Source organism: Schistocerca piceifrons, chromosome X (assembly GCF_021461385.2).
Source record: "Schistocerca piceifrons isolate TAMUIC-IGC-003096 chromosome X, iqSchPice1.1, whole genome shotgun sequence".
In the NCBI taxonomy this organism is placed as follows: Eukaryota; Metazoa; Arthropoda; class Insecta; order Orthoptera; family Acrididae; genus Schistocerca; species Schistocerca piceifrons.
Genome location: NC_060149.1, coordinates 965312257 through 965328070, shown reverse-complemented (window position 1 = coordinate 965328070; position 15814 = coordinate 965312257).

Sequence of the window (15814 nt, the reverse complement as noted above, 5' to 3'; positions counted from 1 at the left end):
CCATCCCTTGGACCATCACATTGACGATGCAACACAGATATTGGGTCGGGATTTAATTCAAAAGGCACAATGCCGACTTAAGTACAAGAAGGGTAAATCTTCTCACTGTTCGTGGTTTGCTTTAAGCGTTTCCTGTGGGATCAGTATTTGATTCCGATGCACTACCGCCGCTTTACTCTATCCTTTGGTCCTTCACGTTGACGATGAAACACAGAAATTGCGTCGGGATTTATTACAAAAGGCACAATGCCAGCTTACATACAAGAAGAGTAAATCTTCTCATTGATTCTGGATTGCTTTGAGCATTTCCTCGAAGATCAGTATTAGATTCCGATGCACTACAGCAGATTTACTCTATCCCTTGGACCTTCACATTGACGATTAAACACAGAAATTGCTTCGGGATTTGATACAAAAGGCACAATGCCGACGTAAGTACAAGAAGAGTAAATCTCCTCATTGCATGTGGTAACCTTTGAGCGTTTCCTCGGAGATCAGTATTCGATTCCGATGCAGTACTGAGCTTTACTCTATCCCTTGGACCTTCAAATTGACGATGAAACATAGAAATTGGGACGGGATTTAATACAAAAGGCACAATGCCGACTTCAGTATTAGAAGAGTAAATCTACTCAATGTTTGTGTTTTGCTTTGAGCGTTTCCTGGGAGATCAGTATTAGATTGCGATGCACTACTGCAGCTTTACTCTATCCCTTGGACCTCCATATTGACGATGAAACACAGAATGTGCGTCGGGATTTAATACAAAAGGCACAATGCCGACTTATTTACAAGAAGAGTAAATCTTCTCATTGTTTGTGGTTTGCTTTGAGCGTTTCTTGAGAGATCAGTTTTAGATTACGATGCACTACTGCAGCTTTCCTCAATCCCTTGGACCTTCAAATTGACGATGAAACAGAGAAATTACGTCGGGATTTAGCACAAATGGCACATTGCCAATTTTAGTACAAAAAGAGTAAATCTTCTCATTGTTTGTGGTTTGCTCTGGGCGTTTCCTGGGAGATCAGTGTTAGATTCCGATGCACTACTGCAGCTTTACACTATCCCTTGGACCTTCACATAGACGATGAAACACAGATATTGCGACGGGATTTAATACAAAAGCCATAATGCCGACTTAAGTAAAAGAAGAGTTAATCTTCTCTTTGTTTGTGGTTTGCTTTGACCGTTTCTTCGGAGTTCAGTAACAGATTCCGATGCACTACTCTAGCTTTACTCTATCCCTTGGACCGTCATATTGACGATGAAACACAGATATTGCATCGGAATTTAATACAAGACCCTAATGCTGACTTAAGTAAAGGAAGAGTAAACCTTCCCATTGTATCTGGTTTGCTTTGAGCGTTTCCTGGGAGATCAGTATTAGATTCTAATGCACTACTGCAGCTTTACTCCATGCCTTGGACCTTCACATTGACGATGAAACACAGATATCGGGTCGGGATTTAATTCAAAAGGCACAATGCTGACTTAAGTACAAGAAGGGTAAATCTTCTCACTGTTCGTGGTTTGCTTTGTGCGTTTCCTGGGAGATCAGTATTAGATTTGGATGCACTACTGCAGCTTAACTCTATAACTTGGACCTTCACATTGACGACGAAACACAGGAATTGCGTCGGGATTGAATACAAACGGCACAATGCCGACTTAAGTACAAGAAGAGTAAATCTTCTCATTGTATGTGGTTTGCTTTGACAGTTTCCTGGGAGATCAGTATTAGATTCCGATGCACTACTGCTGCTTTACTCTATCCCTTGGACCGTCATATTGACGATGAAACACAGGTATTGCGTCGGAATTTAATACAAAATGCACAATGCAGTCTTAAGTACAAGAAGAGTAAATCTTCTCATTGTTTGTGGTTTGCTTTGAGCGATTCCTGTTAGATCAGTATTAGATTCCGATGCACTACTGCAGCTCTACTCTATCTTTTGGACCTTCACATTGACGAAGAAACACAGATATTGCGTCGTGATTTAATACGAAAGGCACAATGCCGACATATGTACAAGAAGAGTAAATCCTCTCATTGCATCTGGTTTGCTTTGAGCGTTTCCTGGGAGATCAGTATTAAATTCCAATGCCCTACTGCAGCTTTACTCTATGCCTTGGACCTTCACATTGACGATGAAACAAAGAAATTGCGTCGGGATTTAATAGAAATGGCACAATGCCGACTTAAGTACAAGAAGAGTAAATCTTCTCATTGTTTGTGGTTTGGTTTGAGCGTTTCCTGGGAGATCGGTATTTGATTCGGATGCACTACTGCAGCTTTACTCTATCGCTTTGATGTTCACATTGACGATGAAACACAGTAATTGCGTCGGGATGTATTCCAAAGGCACAATGCCGACATAAGTACAAGTGGAGTAAATCTTCTCATTGTTTGTGGTTTGCTTTGAGCGTATCTGTGCGAGATCAGTATTAGATTTCGCTATACTATTGCAGTTTTACTCAATAACTTGGACCTTCACATTGACAATAAAACACAGAAATTGCGTCGGGATTGAATACAAACGGCACAATGCCGACTTAAGTATAAGAAGAGTAAATCTTCTCATTGATTCTAGTTTGCTTTGATCGTTTCCTCGGAGATCAGTATTAGGTTCCAATGCACTACAGCAGATTTACACTATCCCTTGGAATTACACATTGATGATGAAACACAGAAATTGCGTCGGGATTTTATACAGATGCCATAATGCCAACTTAAGTAAAGGAAGGGTTAATCTTCTCATTGTTTGTGATTTGCTTTGAGCATTTCCTGGGAGTTCAGTATTAGATTCCAATGCACTACTGCAGATTTACTCCATTCCTTGGACCTTCACATTGACGATGAAACACAGAAATTGGGTCGGGATTTAATACAAAATTCACAATGCCGACTTAAATACAAGAAGGGTAAATCTTCTCATTGTTTGTGGTTTGCTTTGAGCGTTTCCTGGAATATCAGTATTAGATTCCGATGCATTACTGCAGCTTTACTCTATCCCTTGGACCTTCACATTTACGAAGAAACATGGAAATTGCGTCGGCTTTTAATACAAAACGCACAATGCCGACTTAAGTGCAAGAAGAGTAAATCTTCTCATTGTCTGTCGTTTGCTTGGTTTGCTTTGAGCGTTTCCTGGGAGATCAATATTAGTTTCCGATGCACCACTGCAGCTTTACTCTATCCCTTGGACCTTCACATTGACGATGAAACATAGAATTTGCGTCGGGATTTAATACAAAAGGCACAATGCCGACTTAAGTACAAGAAGAGTAAAACTTTTCATTGTTTGTGGTTTGCTTTGAGAGTTTCCTGGGAGATCAGTATTAGTTTCCGATGCACTACTGCAGCTACACTGTATCCGTTGGACCTTCACATTGACGATGAAACACAGAAGTTGCGTCGGTATTTAATATATATGAGAAACAATTACGATTTAAGTACAAGAAGAGTAAATCTTCTAATTGTTTCTGGTTTGCTTTGAGCGTTTCCTGTGAGATCAGTATTAGATTCCGATGAACTACTGCAGCTTTACTCCATCCCTTGGACCTACACATTGACGATGAAACACAGAAATTGCGTCGGGATTTAATACAAAAGGCACAATGCCGAGATAAGTACAAGAAGAGTAAATCTTCTCATTGATTGTGGTTTGCTTTGACCGTTTCCTGGGAGATCAGTATTAGATTCCGATGCACTACTGCTGCTTTACTCTATAACTTGGACCTTCACATTGACGATAAAACACAGAAATTGCGTCGGGATTGAATGCAAACGGCACAATGCCGACTTAAGTACAAGATGAGTAAATCATCTCATTGTTTGTGGTTTGCTTTAAACTTTTCCTGGGAGATCAGTATTAGATTCCGATACTCTACTGCTGCCTTACTCTATCCCTTGGACCTTCGCATTGACGATGAAACACAGAAATCGCGTCGGCATTTAATACAAACGGCACAATGCCGACTTCAGTACAAAAAGAGTAAATCTCTTCGTTGTTTGTGGTTTGCTTTGACCGCTTCCTGGGAGATCAGTATTAGATTCCGATGCACTACTGCCGCTTTACTCTATCCCTAGGACCTTCACATTGACGAAGAATCACAGATATTGCGTCGGTATTTAATACAAAAGGCACAATGCCGACTTAAGTACAAGATGAGTAAATCTTCTCACTGTTTGTGGTTTGCTTTGACCGCTTCCTGTGAGATCAGTATTAGATTCCGATGCACTACTGCAGCTTTACTCCATCACCCAGGACGTTCACATTGACGATGAAACACAGGGATTGCGTCGGGATTTAACACAAAAGGCACAATGCCGACTTAAGTACAAGAAGAGCAAATCTTCTCATTGATTGTGGTTTGCTTTTAGCGTTTCCTGTGAGATCAGTATTAGATTCCGATGAACTACTGCAGCTTTACTCCATCCCTTGGACCTACACATTGACGATGAAACACAGAAATTGCGTCGGGATTTAATACAAAAGGCACAATGCCGAGATAAGTACAAGAAGAGTAATTCTTCTCATTGATTGTGGTTTGCTTTGACCGTGTCCTGGGAGATCAGTATTAGATTCCGATGCACTACTGCTGCTATACTCTGTAACTTGGACCTTCACATTGATGATAAAACACAGAAATTGCGTCGGGATTGAATGCAAACGGCACAATGCCGACTTAAGTACAAGATGATTAAATCTTCTCAGTGTTTGTGGTTTGCTTTAAACATTTCCTGGGAGATCAGTATTAGATTCCGATACTCTACTGCTGCTTTACTCTATCCCTTGGACCTTCGCATTGACGATGAAACACAGACATCGCGTCGGGATTTAATACAAATTGCACAGCGCGGTCTTCAGTACAAAAAGAGTAAATCTCCTCATTGTCTGTGGTTTGCTTTGACCGCTTCCTGGGAGATCAGTATTAGATTCCGATGCACTACTGCCGCTTTACTCTATCCCTTGGACCTTCACATTGACGATGAATCACAGAAATTGCATGGGTATTTAATACAAAAGGCACAATGTCGAGATAAGTACAAGAAGAGTAAATCTTGTCATTATTTGAGGTTTGCTTTGAGCGTTTCCTGTGAGATCAGTATTAGATTGCGATGCACTACTGCAGCTTTACTCTATCACTTGGACGTTCACATTGACGATGAAACACAGAGATTGCGTCGGGATTTTAAACAAAAGGCACACTGCCGACTTGAGTCCAAGAGGTGTAAATCTTCCACTGTTTGTGGTTTGCTTTGATCGTTTCCTGCGAGATCAGTGTTAGATTCCGATGCACCACTGCAGCTTTACTCTATAACTTTGACCTTCACATTGACGATGATACACAGAAAGTGCGTCGGGATTGAATACAAACGGCACATGGCCGACTTAAGAACAAGAAGAGTAAGTCTTCTCATTGTATCTGGTTTGCTTTGAGCGTTTCCTGGGAGATCTGTATTAGATTCCAATGCACTACTGCAGCTTTACTCCATCCCTTGGACCTTCACATTGACGATGAAACACAGAAATTGGGTCGGGACTTAATACAAAAGGCACAATGCCGACTTAAGTACAAGAAGGGTAAGTCTTCTCATTGTTTGTGGTTTGCTTTGAGCGTTTCCACGGAGATCAGTATTAGACTCCGATGCACTACTGCCGCTTTACTCTATCTTTTGGACCTTCAAATTGACGATGAAACACAGAAATTGCGTCGGGATTTAATACAAAAGGCACAATTCCGACTTAAGTACAAGTAGAGTAAATCTTCTCATTGTTTGTGGTTTACTTTAAGCGTTTCCTGGGAGATCAGTATTAGATTCCGTTGCACTACTGCAGCTTTACTCTATCCCTCTGATGCTCACATTGACGATGAAACACCGAAATTGCGTCGGGATTTAATTCAAAAGGCACAATGCCGACTTAAATACAGGAGGAGTAAAACTTCTTATCGTTTGTGGTTTGATTTGAGTGTTTCCTGCGAGATCAGTATTAAATTCCGCTGAACTATTGCAGCGTTACTCTATCCCTTGGACCTTCACATTGACCATGAAACACAGAAATTGCGTCGGAATTTAATACAAACGGCACAATGCCAACTTAAGTACAAGAAGAGTAAATTTTCTCATTGTTTGTGGTTTGCTTTGACCGTTACCTGGGAGATCAGTATTATATTCCGATGCACTACTGCTGCTTTACTGTATCCCTTGGACCTTCACATTGACGATGAAACACAAATACTGCGTCGATATTTAATACAAAAGGCACAATGCCGACTTATGTACAAGAAGAGTAGATCATCTCATAGTTTGTGGTTTGCTTTGAGCGTTTTTTGTGAGATCAGTGTTAGATTCCGATGCACTACTGCAGCTTTACTCTATCCCTTGGACCTTCACATTGACGAAGAAACACAGAAATTGCGTCGGGACTTAACACAAAAGGCACATTGTCGACTTAAGTAAAAGAAGAGTAAATCTTCTCATTGATTCTGGTATGCTTTGAACGTTTCCTCGGAAATCAGTATTAGATTCCGATGCACTACAGTGGACTTACTCTATCCCTTGGACTTACACATTGATGATGAAACACAGAAATTGCGTCCAGATTTAATACAAATGCCATACTGCCAACTCAAGTAATGAAAGAGTTAATCTTCTCATTGTTTGTTTGTTTGTGATTTGCTTTTAGCGTTTCCTGGGTGTTCAGTATTAGATTCCGATGCACTACTGCAGCATTACTCTTTCCCTTGGATGATGATGATGATGATGATTAGTGTTGTAGGGCGCACAACAGCGAGGTTATCAGTGCCCGCTATCCCTTGGACGTTCACATTGACGATGAAACTCAGAGATAGCGTCGGGATTTAATACGAAATGCACAAAGCCGACTTTCGTACAAGAAGAGCAAATCTTCTCATTGTATCTGGTTTGCTGTGAGCGTTTCCTGGAAGATAAGTATTAGATTCCGATGCACTACTGCAGCTTTACTCTATCTCTTGGAACTTCACATTGACGGTGAAACACAGAAATTGCGTCGTTATTTAATACAAAAGGCACAATTCCGACTTATGTACAAGCAGATTAAATATTCTCATTGTTTGTGGTTTGCTATGAGCGTTTCCTGGATGATCAGTATTTGATTCCGATGCACTACTGCAGCTTTATTTTATCCCTTGGACCTTCACATTGTCGATGAAACACAGAAATTGCGTCGGGATTTAATACAAAAGGCACAATCCTGACTTAAGTACAAGAAGAGTAAAACTTTACATTGTTTGAGGTTTGCTTTGAGAGTATCCTGGAAGATCAGTATTAGACTCCGATGCACTACTGCAGCTTCACTCTATTACTTGGAACGTCACATTGACGATGAAACACAGAAATTGCGTCGGGATTTAATACAAAAGGCACAATTCTGAACAAAGTACAGGAAGAGTAAATCTTCTCTATGTCTGAGGTTTGCTTTGAGCGTTTCCTGTGAGATCAGTATTAGATTCCGATGCACTAATGCAGCTTTACTCTATCCCTTGGACCTTTACTTTGACGATGAAACACAGAAATTGCGTCGGGATTCAATACAAAAGGCACAATGCCGACTTAAGTACAAGAAGATTAAATCTTCTGATTGATTGTGGTTTGCTTTGAGCGTTTCCTTCTAAATCGGTATTAGACTCCGATGAACTACAGCTGCTTCAGTCTATAACTTGGACCTTCACATTGACGATGAAACACAGAAATTGCGTTGGGATTGAATACAAATGGCACAATGCCGACTTAAGAACAATAAGTTTAAAACCTCTCATTGTTTGTGGTTTGCTTTGAGCGTCTCCTGGGAGATCAGGATCAGATTCCGATGCGGTTCTGCAGCTTCACTCTATCCCTTATAGCTTCACATTGACTATGAAACACAGAAATTGGGTCAGGATTTAATACAAAAGGCACGACCCCGAATTATGTACAAGCAAAGTAAAAATTCTCATTGTTTGCGGTTGGCTTTGAGCGTTCCTGGGAGATTAGTATTAGATTCCAATGCACTACTGCAGCTTTACTCTATCCCTTGGGCCTTCATATTGACGATGAAACACAGAAATTGCGTCGGGATGTAATACAAAATGCTCAATGCCGACTTAAGTACAAGAAGACAAAATCCTCTCATTGTTTGTGGTTTGCTTTGAGCGTTTCCTGGAAGATCTATATTATATTCAGATGTACTACTGCAGCTTAATTCTATCGCTTGGACCTTCACATTGACGATGAAACACAGAAATTGCGTCGTTATTTAATCCAAAATGCACAATGCCGACCTAAGTAAAAGAAGAGTAAATCTTCTCATTGTTTGTGGTTTGCTATGAGAGTTTCCTGGGAGATCAGTATTAGATTCCGATGCACAACTGTAGCTTTACTCTGTCCCTTGGACCTTCACATTGACGATGAAGCATAGAAGTTACTTCGGGATTCAATACAAAAGGCACAATGACGACATAAGTACACTAAGAGTGAATCTTCCCATTGTTTGTGGTTCGCTTTGAGCTTTTCCTGGGAGATCAGTATTAGATTCCGATGCACTACTGCAGCTTCACTCTATCCCTTGGACATTCACAATGAAGATGAAACACAGAAATTGCGTCGGGATTTAATACAAAAGGCACAATGCCGACTTAAATACAAGAGGAGGCTACCTTCTCATTGTTTGTGGTTTGCTTTCAGCGTTTCCTGCGAGATCAGTATTGGATTCCGATGGACTACTGCAGCTGTACTCTATCCCTTGGTACTTCACATTGACGATGAAACACAGAAATTTCGTCGGGATTTAATACAAACGGCACAATGCCGACTTAAGTACACGCAGATTAAATATTCTCATTGTTTGTGGTTAACTCTGAGCGTTTCCTGGGAGATTAGTATTAGATTCCGATGCGCTACTGCAGCTTTACTCTATCCCTTGGGCCTTCATATTGATGATGAAACACAAATTTTGGGTCAGGATTTAATACAAAATGCACAATGCCAACTTAAGTACAAGATGAGTAAATCTCCACATTGTTTGTGGTTTGCTTTGAGCGTTTCCTGGGAGGTAAGTATTAGATTCCGATACACTACAGCAGCTCTACTGTACACCTTGGACCTACACATTGACTATGAAAGACAGAAACTGCGTCGGGATTTAATACTAAAGGCACAATGCCGACTTAAGTACAAGCAGAGTAAATATTCTCATAGTTTGTGGTTTGCTATGAGAGTTTCCTGGGAGATCAGTATTAATTTCCGATGCACTACTGCAGCTTTACTCTATCCCTTGGACCTTAACATTGATGATGAAGGGCAAAAATTGGGTCGGGAAGTAATACAAGACGCACAATGCCGACTTCGGTGCAAGAAGAGTAAATCTTGTCAATGTTTGTGGATTACTTTGAGCGTATCCTTCGAGATCAGTATTAGATTCCGATGCACAACTGTAGCTTTACTCCATCCCTTGGACCTTCACATTGACGATGATACATAGAAGTGGCTTCGGGATTTAATACAAAAGGCACAATGACGACATAAGTACAAGAAGAGTGAATCTTCCCATTGTTTGTGGTTCGCCTTGGGCTTTTCGTGGGAGATCAGTATTAGATTCCGATGCACTACTGCAGCTTCATTCTATCCCTTGGACATTCACATTGAAGATGAAACACAGAAATTGCGTCGGGATTTAATACAAAAGGCACAATGCCGACATAAGTACAAGAGGAGGCTACCTTCTCACTGTTTGTGGTTTGCTTTCAGCGTTTCCTGCGAGATCAGTATTGGATTCCGACGCACTACTGCAGCTTTACTCTATAACTTGGACGTTCACATTGACGATGAAACACAGAAATTTCGTCAGGATTGAATAATAAATTCACAAAGCCGACTTATGTACAAGAGAAGTAAATCTTCTCACTGTTTGTGGTTTGCATTGAGCGTTTCCTGGGAGGTCAGTATTAGAATCCGATGCACTACTGCTGCTTTACTCTATCCCTTGGACCTTCACATTGACGATGAAACACAGATATTGCGTCGGTGTTAAATACAAAATGCTAAATGCCGACATAAGAACAAGAAGAGTAAATCTTTACATTGTTTGTCGTTCGTTTAAGCGTTTCCTGGGAGATCAGTATTAGATTCCAATGCGTTACTGCAGCTTTACTCTATCCCTTGGATCTTCACATTGACGATGAAACACAGAAATTGCGTCGGGAATCAATACAAAAGACACAATGCTTATTTAATTACAATAAGAGTAAATTTCTTATTGTTTGTGGTTTGCTTTGAGCGTTTCCTGGGAAATCAGTATTAAATTCCGATGCACTACTACAGCTTCACTCTATCCCTTTGCCCTTTCATTGACGATGAAACACAGAAATTGCGTCGGGATTTAATACAAAAGGCACAATGCCGTCTTAAGTACAAGCAGAGTAAATATTCTCATTGTTAGTGGTTTGCTTTGGGCGTTTCCTCGGAGATCAGTATTAGATTCCGATGTTCTACTGCAGCTTTACTCTATCACTTGCACCTACACATTGACGATGAAACACAGAAGTTGGGTCGGGATGGAATACAAAAAGGCACAATGCCGACTTAAGTACAAGAAGAGTAAATCTTCTCAATGGTTGTGGTTTGCTTTGAGCGTCTCTGGGAGATCAGTATTAGATTCCAATGCACTACTGCTGCCTTACTCTATCACTTGGACCTCCACATTGACGATGAAACACAGAAATTGCAACGGGATTTAATACAAAACACAAAGCCGACTTAAGTACAAGAAGAGTATATCTTCTCATAGTTTGTGGTTTGCTTTGAGCGTTTCCTGGGAGATCAGTATTAGATTCCGATGCACTACTGCAGCTTTACTCAATCTCTTGGAACTTCACATTGACGATGAATCACAGAAATTGCGCCGTTATTTAATACAAAAGGCACAATGCCGACTTATGTAGAAGCAGATTAAAAATTCTCATTGTTTTTGGTTTGCTATAAGCGTTTCCTGGGAGATCAGTATTTGATTCCGTTTGCACTACTGCAGCTTTAATCTATCCCTTGGACCCCCAGATTGACGATAAAACACAGAAATTGCGTCGGGATTTAATACAAAAGGCACAATGCCGACTAATGTACAAGAAGAGTAAATCATCTCATTGTTTGCGGTTTGTTTTGAGCGTTTCCTGGAAGTATTAGATTCCGGTGCACCACTTCTGCTTTACTCTATCCCTTGGACTTTCACATCGACGATGAAACACAGAAATTGCGTCGGGATTTAATACAAAAGGCATAATGCAGACTTAAGTACAAGAGGAATAAATCTTATCATTGTTTGTGCTTTGCTTTGAGCGTTCCCTGCGAGATCAGTATTAGATTCCGATGCACTACTGCAGCTTTACCCTATAACTTGGACCTTCACTTTGTCGATGAAACACAGAAATTTCGTCGGGACTTAATGCAAAAGTTACAATGCCGACTTAAGTACATGTAGAGTAAATCTTCTCATTGTATCTGGTTTGCTTTGAGCGTCTCCTGGGAGATCAGTATTAGATTCCGTTGCACAACTGCAGCTTTACTCTATCCCTTGGACCTTCACATTGACGATGAAACACTGAAATTGCGTCGGGATTTAATACAAAAGGCACAATGCCTACTTTAGTACAAGCAGAGTAAATATTCTCATTGTTTGTGGTTTGCTTTGAACGTTTCCTGTTAGATCAGTATTAGATTCCCATGCACTACTGCAGCCTTACTCTATCCCTTGGATCTTCGCATTGACGATGAAACACAGAAATTGCGTCAGGATTTAATGCAAAATGCTCAATGCCGACTTAAGTACAAGAAGAGAAAATTCTCTCATTGTTTGTGGTTTGCTTAGAGCGTTTCCTGGGAGATCAGTAATAGATTCCGATGCACTACTGCAGCTTTACTCAACACCATGGACCTTCACATGGACGATGAAACATAGAAGTTAGGTCGGTATTTAATACAAAAGGCACAATGCCGAACTCAGTACAAGAAGAGCGAATCTTCTCACTGTTTGTGGTTTGCTTTGAGCATTTCCTGGGAGATCAGTATTAGATTCCGATGCACTACTGCAGCTTTACTCTATCCGTTGGGCATTCACATTGAAGATAAAACACAGAAATTGCGTTGGGATATAATACAAAAGGCACAATGTCGACTAAAGTCAAAGAAGAGAAAAACTCCTCATTGTATGTGGTTTGCTTTAAGCGTTTCCTGAGAGATCAGTATTGGATTCCGTTGCACTACTGCAGCTTTACTCTATCCCTTGGACCTTCACATTGACGATGAAACATAGAAATTGCGTCGGGATTTAATACAAAAGGCACAATGCAGACTTAATTCCAATAAGAGTAAAATTTCTCAGTGTTTGCTTTGTGCGTTTCCTGGGGGTTCAGTATTAGATTCCGATGCACTACTGCAGCTTTACTCTATCCCTTGGACATTCACATTGAAGATGAAACACAGAAATCGCGTTGGGATTTAGTGCAAAAGGCACAATGTCGACTTAAGTCCAAGAAGAGAAAACCTCCTCATAGTATGTGGTTTGCTTTAAGCGTTTCCTGAGAGATCAGTATTAGATTCCGATGCACTACTGCAGCTTTACTCTATCCCTTGGACTTTCACATTGACGATGAAACACAGAAATTACGTCGGCATTTAATACAAAAGACACAAAGCTGACTTAAGAATAAGCAGAGTAAATCTTCTCATAGTTTGTGGTTTGCGTTGAGCGTTTCCTGGGAAATCAGTATTAGATTCCGATGGACTACTGCCGCTGTACTCTATCCCTTGGAACTTCACATTGACGATGCAACACAGAAATTGCGTCGGGATTTAATACAAAAGGCACAATGCCGACTTAAGTACACGCAGATTGAACATTCTCATTGTTTGTGGTTTACTATGAGCGTTTCCTGGGAGATCAGTATTAGATTCGGATGCACTACTGCAGCTGTACTCTATCCCATGGAACCTCACATTGACGATGAAACACAGAAATTGCGTTGGGATTAAATACAAAAGGCACAATGCCGACTTAAGTACAAGCAGATTAAATATTCTCATTGTTTGTGGTTTGCTATGAGCGTTTCCTGGGAGATCAGTTTTAGATTCCGATGCACTACTGCTGCTTTACTCTATCCCTTGTACCTTCTCATTGACGATGAAACACAGAAATTGCGTCGGGATTTAATAAAAAAGGCACAATGTCGTCCTATGTACAAGTGGAGTAAATCCTCTCATTGATTGCGGTCTGCTTTGAGCGTTTCCTGGGAGATCAGTATTAGATACCGATTCACTACTGCTGCTTTACCCTATCCCTTGGACCTTCACATTGACGATGAAACACAGATATTGCGTCGGGAATTAATACAAAAGGCACAATGCCAGCTTTAGTACAAGAGGAGTAAATCTTTTCATTGTTTGTGGTTTGCTTTGAGCGTTTCCTGCGAGATCAGTATTAGATTCCAATGCACTACTGCAGCTTTACTCCATAACGCGGACCTTCACATTGACGATGAAACACAGAAATTACGTTGGGATTGAATACAGTCGGCACAATGCCGATTTAACTACAAGAAGACTAAATCTTCTCATTGTTTGTGGTTTGCTTTGAGCGTTTCCTGGGAGATCAGTATTACATTCCGATGCACTACTGGAACTTTACTCTATCCCTTGGACCTTCACATTAACGATGAAACACGGAAATTACGTCGGAATTTTTATGCAAAAGGCACAATGCTCACTTAAGTACAACAAGAGTAAATCTTCTCATTTTTTGTGGTTTGCTTTGAGCGTCTCCTGGGAATCAGTATTAGATTCCCATGCACTACTGCAGTTTTACTCTATCCCTTGGACCATCACATAGACGATGAAACCCAGAAATTGCGTCGGGATTTAATACAAAAAGGATAATGCCGACTTAAGTAAAAGCAGAGTAAATACTCTCATTGTTTGTGGTTTGCTAAGAGCGTTTCCTGGAAGATCAGTATTAGATTCCGACGCTCTACTGCAGTTTAAATCTATCCCTTGGACATTCGCATTGACGATGAAACACTGAAATTGCGTCAGGATTTAATACAAAATACCCAATGCCGACTTAAGTACAAGAAGAGTAAATCTTCTCATTGTTTGTGGTATGCTTTGAGCGTTTCCTGGGAGGTCTGTATTAGATTCCGATGCACTACTGCAGCTTTTCTCTATCCCTTGGACCTTCACGTTGACGATGAAACATTGAAGTTGCGTCGGGATTCAATACAAAAGGCACAATGCCGACCTAAGTACAAGAGGAGCGAATCTTCTCATTGTCTGTGGTTTGCTTTGGGCGTTTCCTGGGAGATCAGTATTAGATTCCGATGCACTACTGTAGCTTCACTCTATCCATTGGACATTCACATTGAAGATGAAACACAGAAATTGCGTCGGGATTTAATACAAAAGGCACAATGCCGACTTGAGTGCCAGAAGAGAAAAACTCATCATAATTTGTGGTTTGCTTTGAGCGTTTCCTCGGAGATCAGTAATAGATTCCGATGCACTACCGCAGCCTCACTCTATCCCTTGGACATTCATATTGACGATGAAACACAGAAATTTCGCCGGTATTTAATACAAAAGGCACAATGCCGACTTAAGTACACGCAGATTGAATAATCTCATTGTTTGTGGTTTACTATGACCGTTTCCTGGGAGATCAGTATTAGATTCCGATGCACTACTGCAGCTTTAATCTATTCCTTGGACCTTCACATTGACGATAAAACACAGATCTTGCGTCAGGATTTAATACAAAAGGCACAATGCCGACTTAGGTACAAGAAGAGTAAAACTTCTTATTGTTTGTTGTTCGCTTTGAGCGTTTCCTGGGAGATCAGTATTAGATTCCGATGCACTACAGCAGCTTAACTCTATCTCTTGGACCTCCACATTGACGATGAAACACGGAAATTACGTCGGAATTTTAATACAAAAGGCACAATTGCCGACTTAAGTACAAGAAGAGTAAATCTTCTCATTGTTTATGATTTGCTTAGAGCATTTCCTCGGAGATCAGTAGTAGATTCCGTTGCACTACTGCAGATTTATTCAATCCCTTGGATCTTCACATTGACGATGAAACCCAGAAATTGCTTCAGGATTTAATACAAAAGGCACAATGTCGACTTAGGTACAAGAAGAGTAAAACTTCTTTTTGTTTGTTGTTCGCTTTGAGCGTTTCCTGGGAGATCAGTATTACATTCCGATGCACTACTGCAGCTTTACCCCATCCCTTGGACGTTCACATTGACGATGAAACACAGAAATTGCGCGGTATTTAATACAAAAAGCACTATACCGACTTTAGTACAAGCAGAGTATATATCCTAATTGTTTGTGGTTTGCTTTGAGCTTATCCTGGGAGATCAGTATTAGATCCCGTTGCACTTCTGCAGCTTTACTCTATCCCTTGGACCTTCACATTGACGATGAAACATAGAAGTTGCGTCGGGATTTAATACAAAAGTAACAATGCCGACCAAAGTACAAGAAGAGCGAATCTCTCCATTGTCTGTGGTTTGCATTGAGCATTTCCTGGGAGATCAGTATTATATTCCGATGCACTACTGTAGCTTCACTCTATCCATTGGACATTCACATTGAAGATGAAACACAGAAATTGGCCATTCACATTGAAGATGAAACACAGAAATTGCGTCGCGATTTAATACAAAAGGCACAATGTCGACTTGAGTGCAAGAAGAGTAAAACTCCTCATAGTTTGTGGTTTGCTTTGAGCGTTTC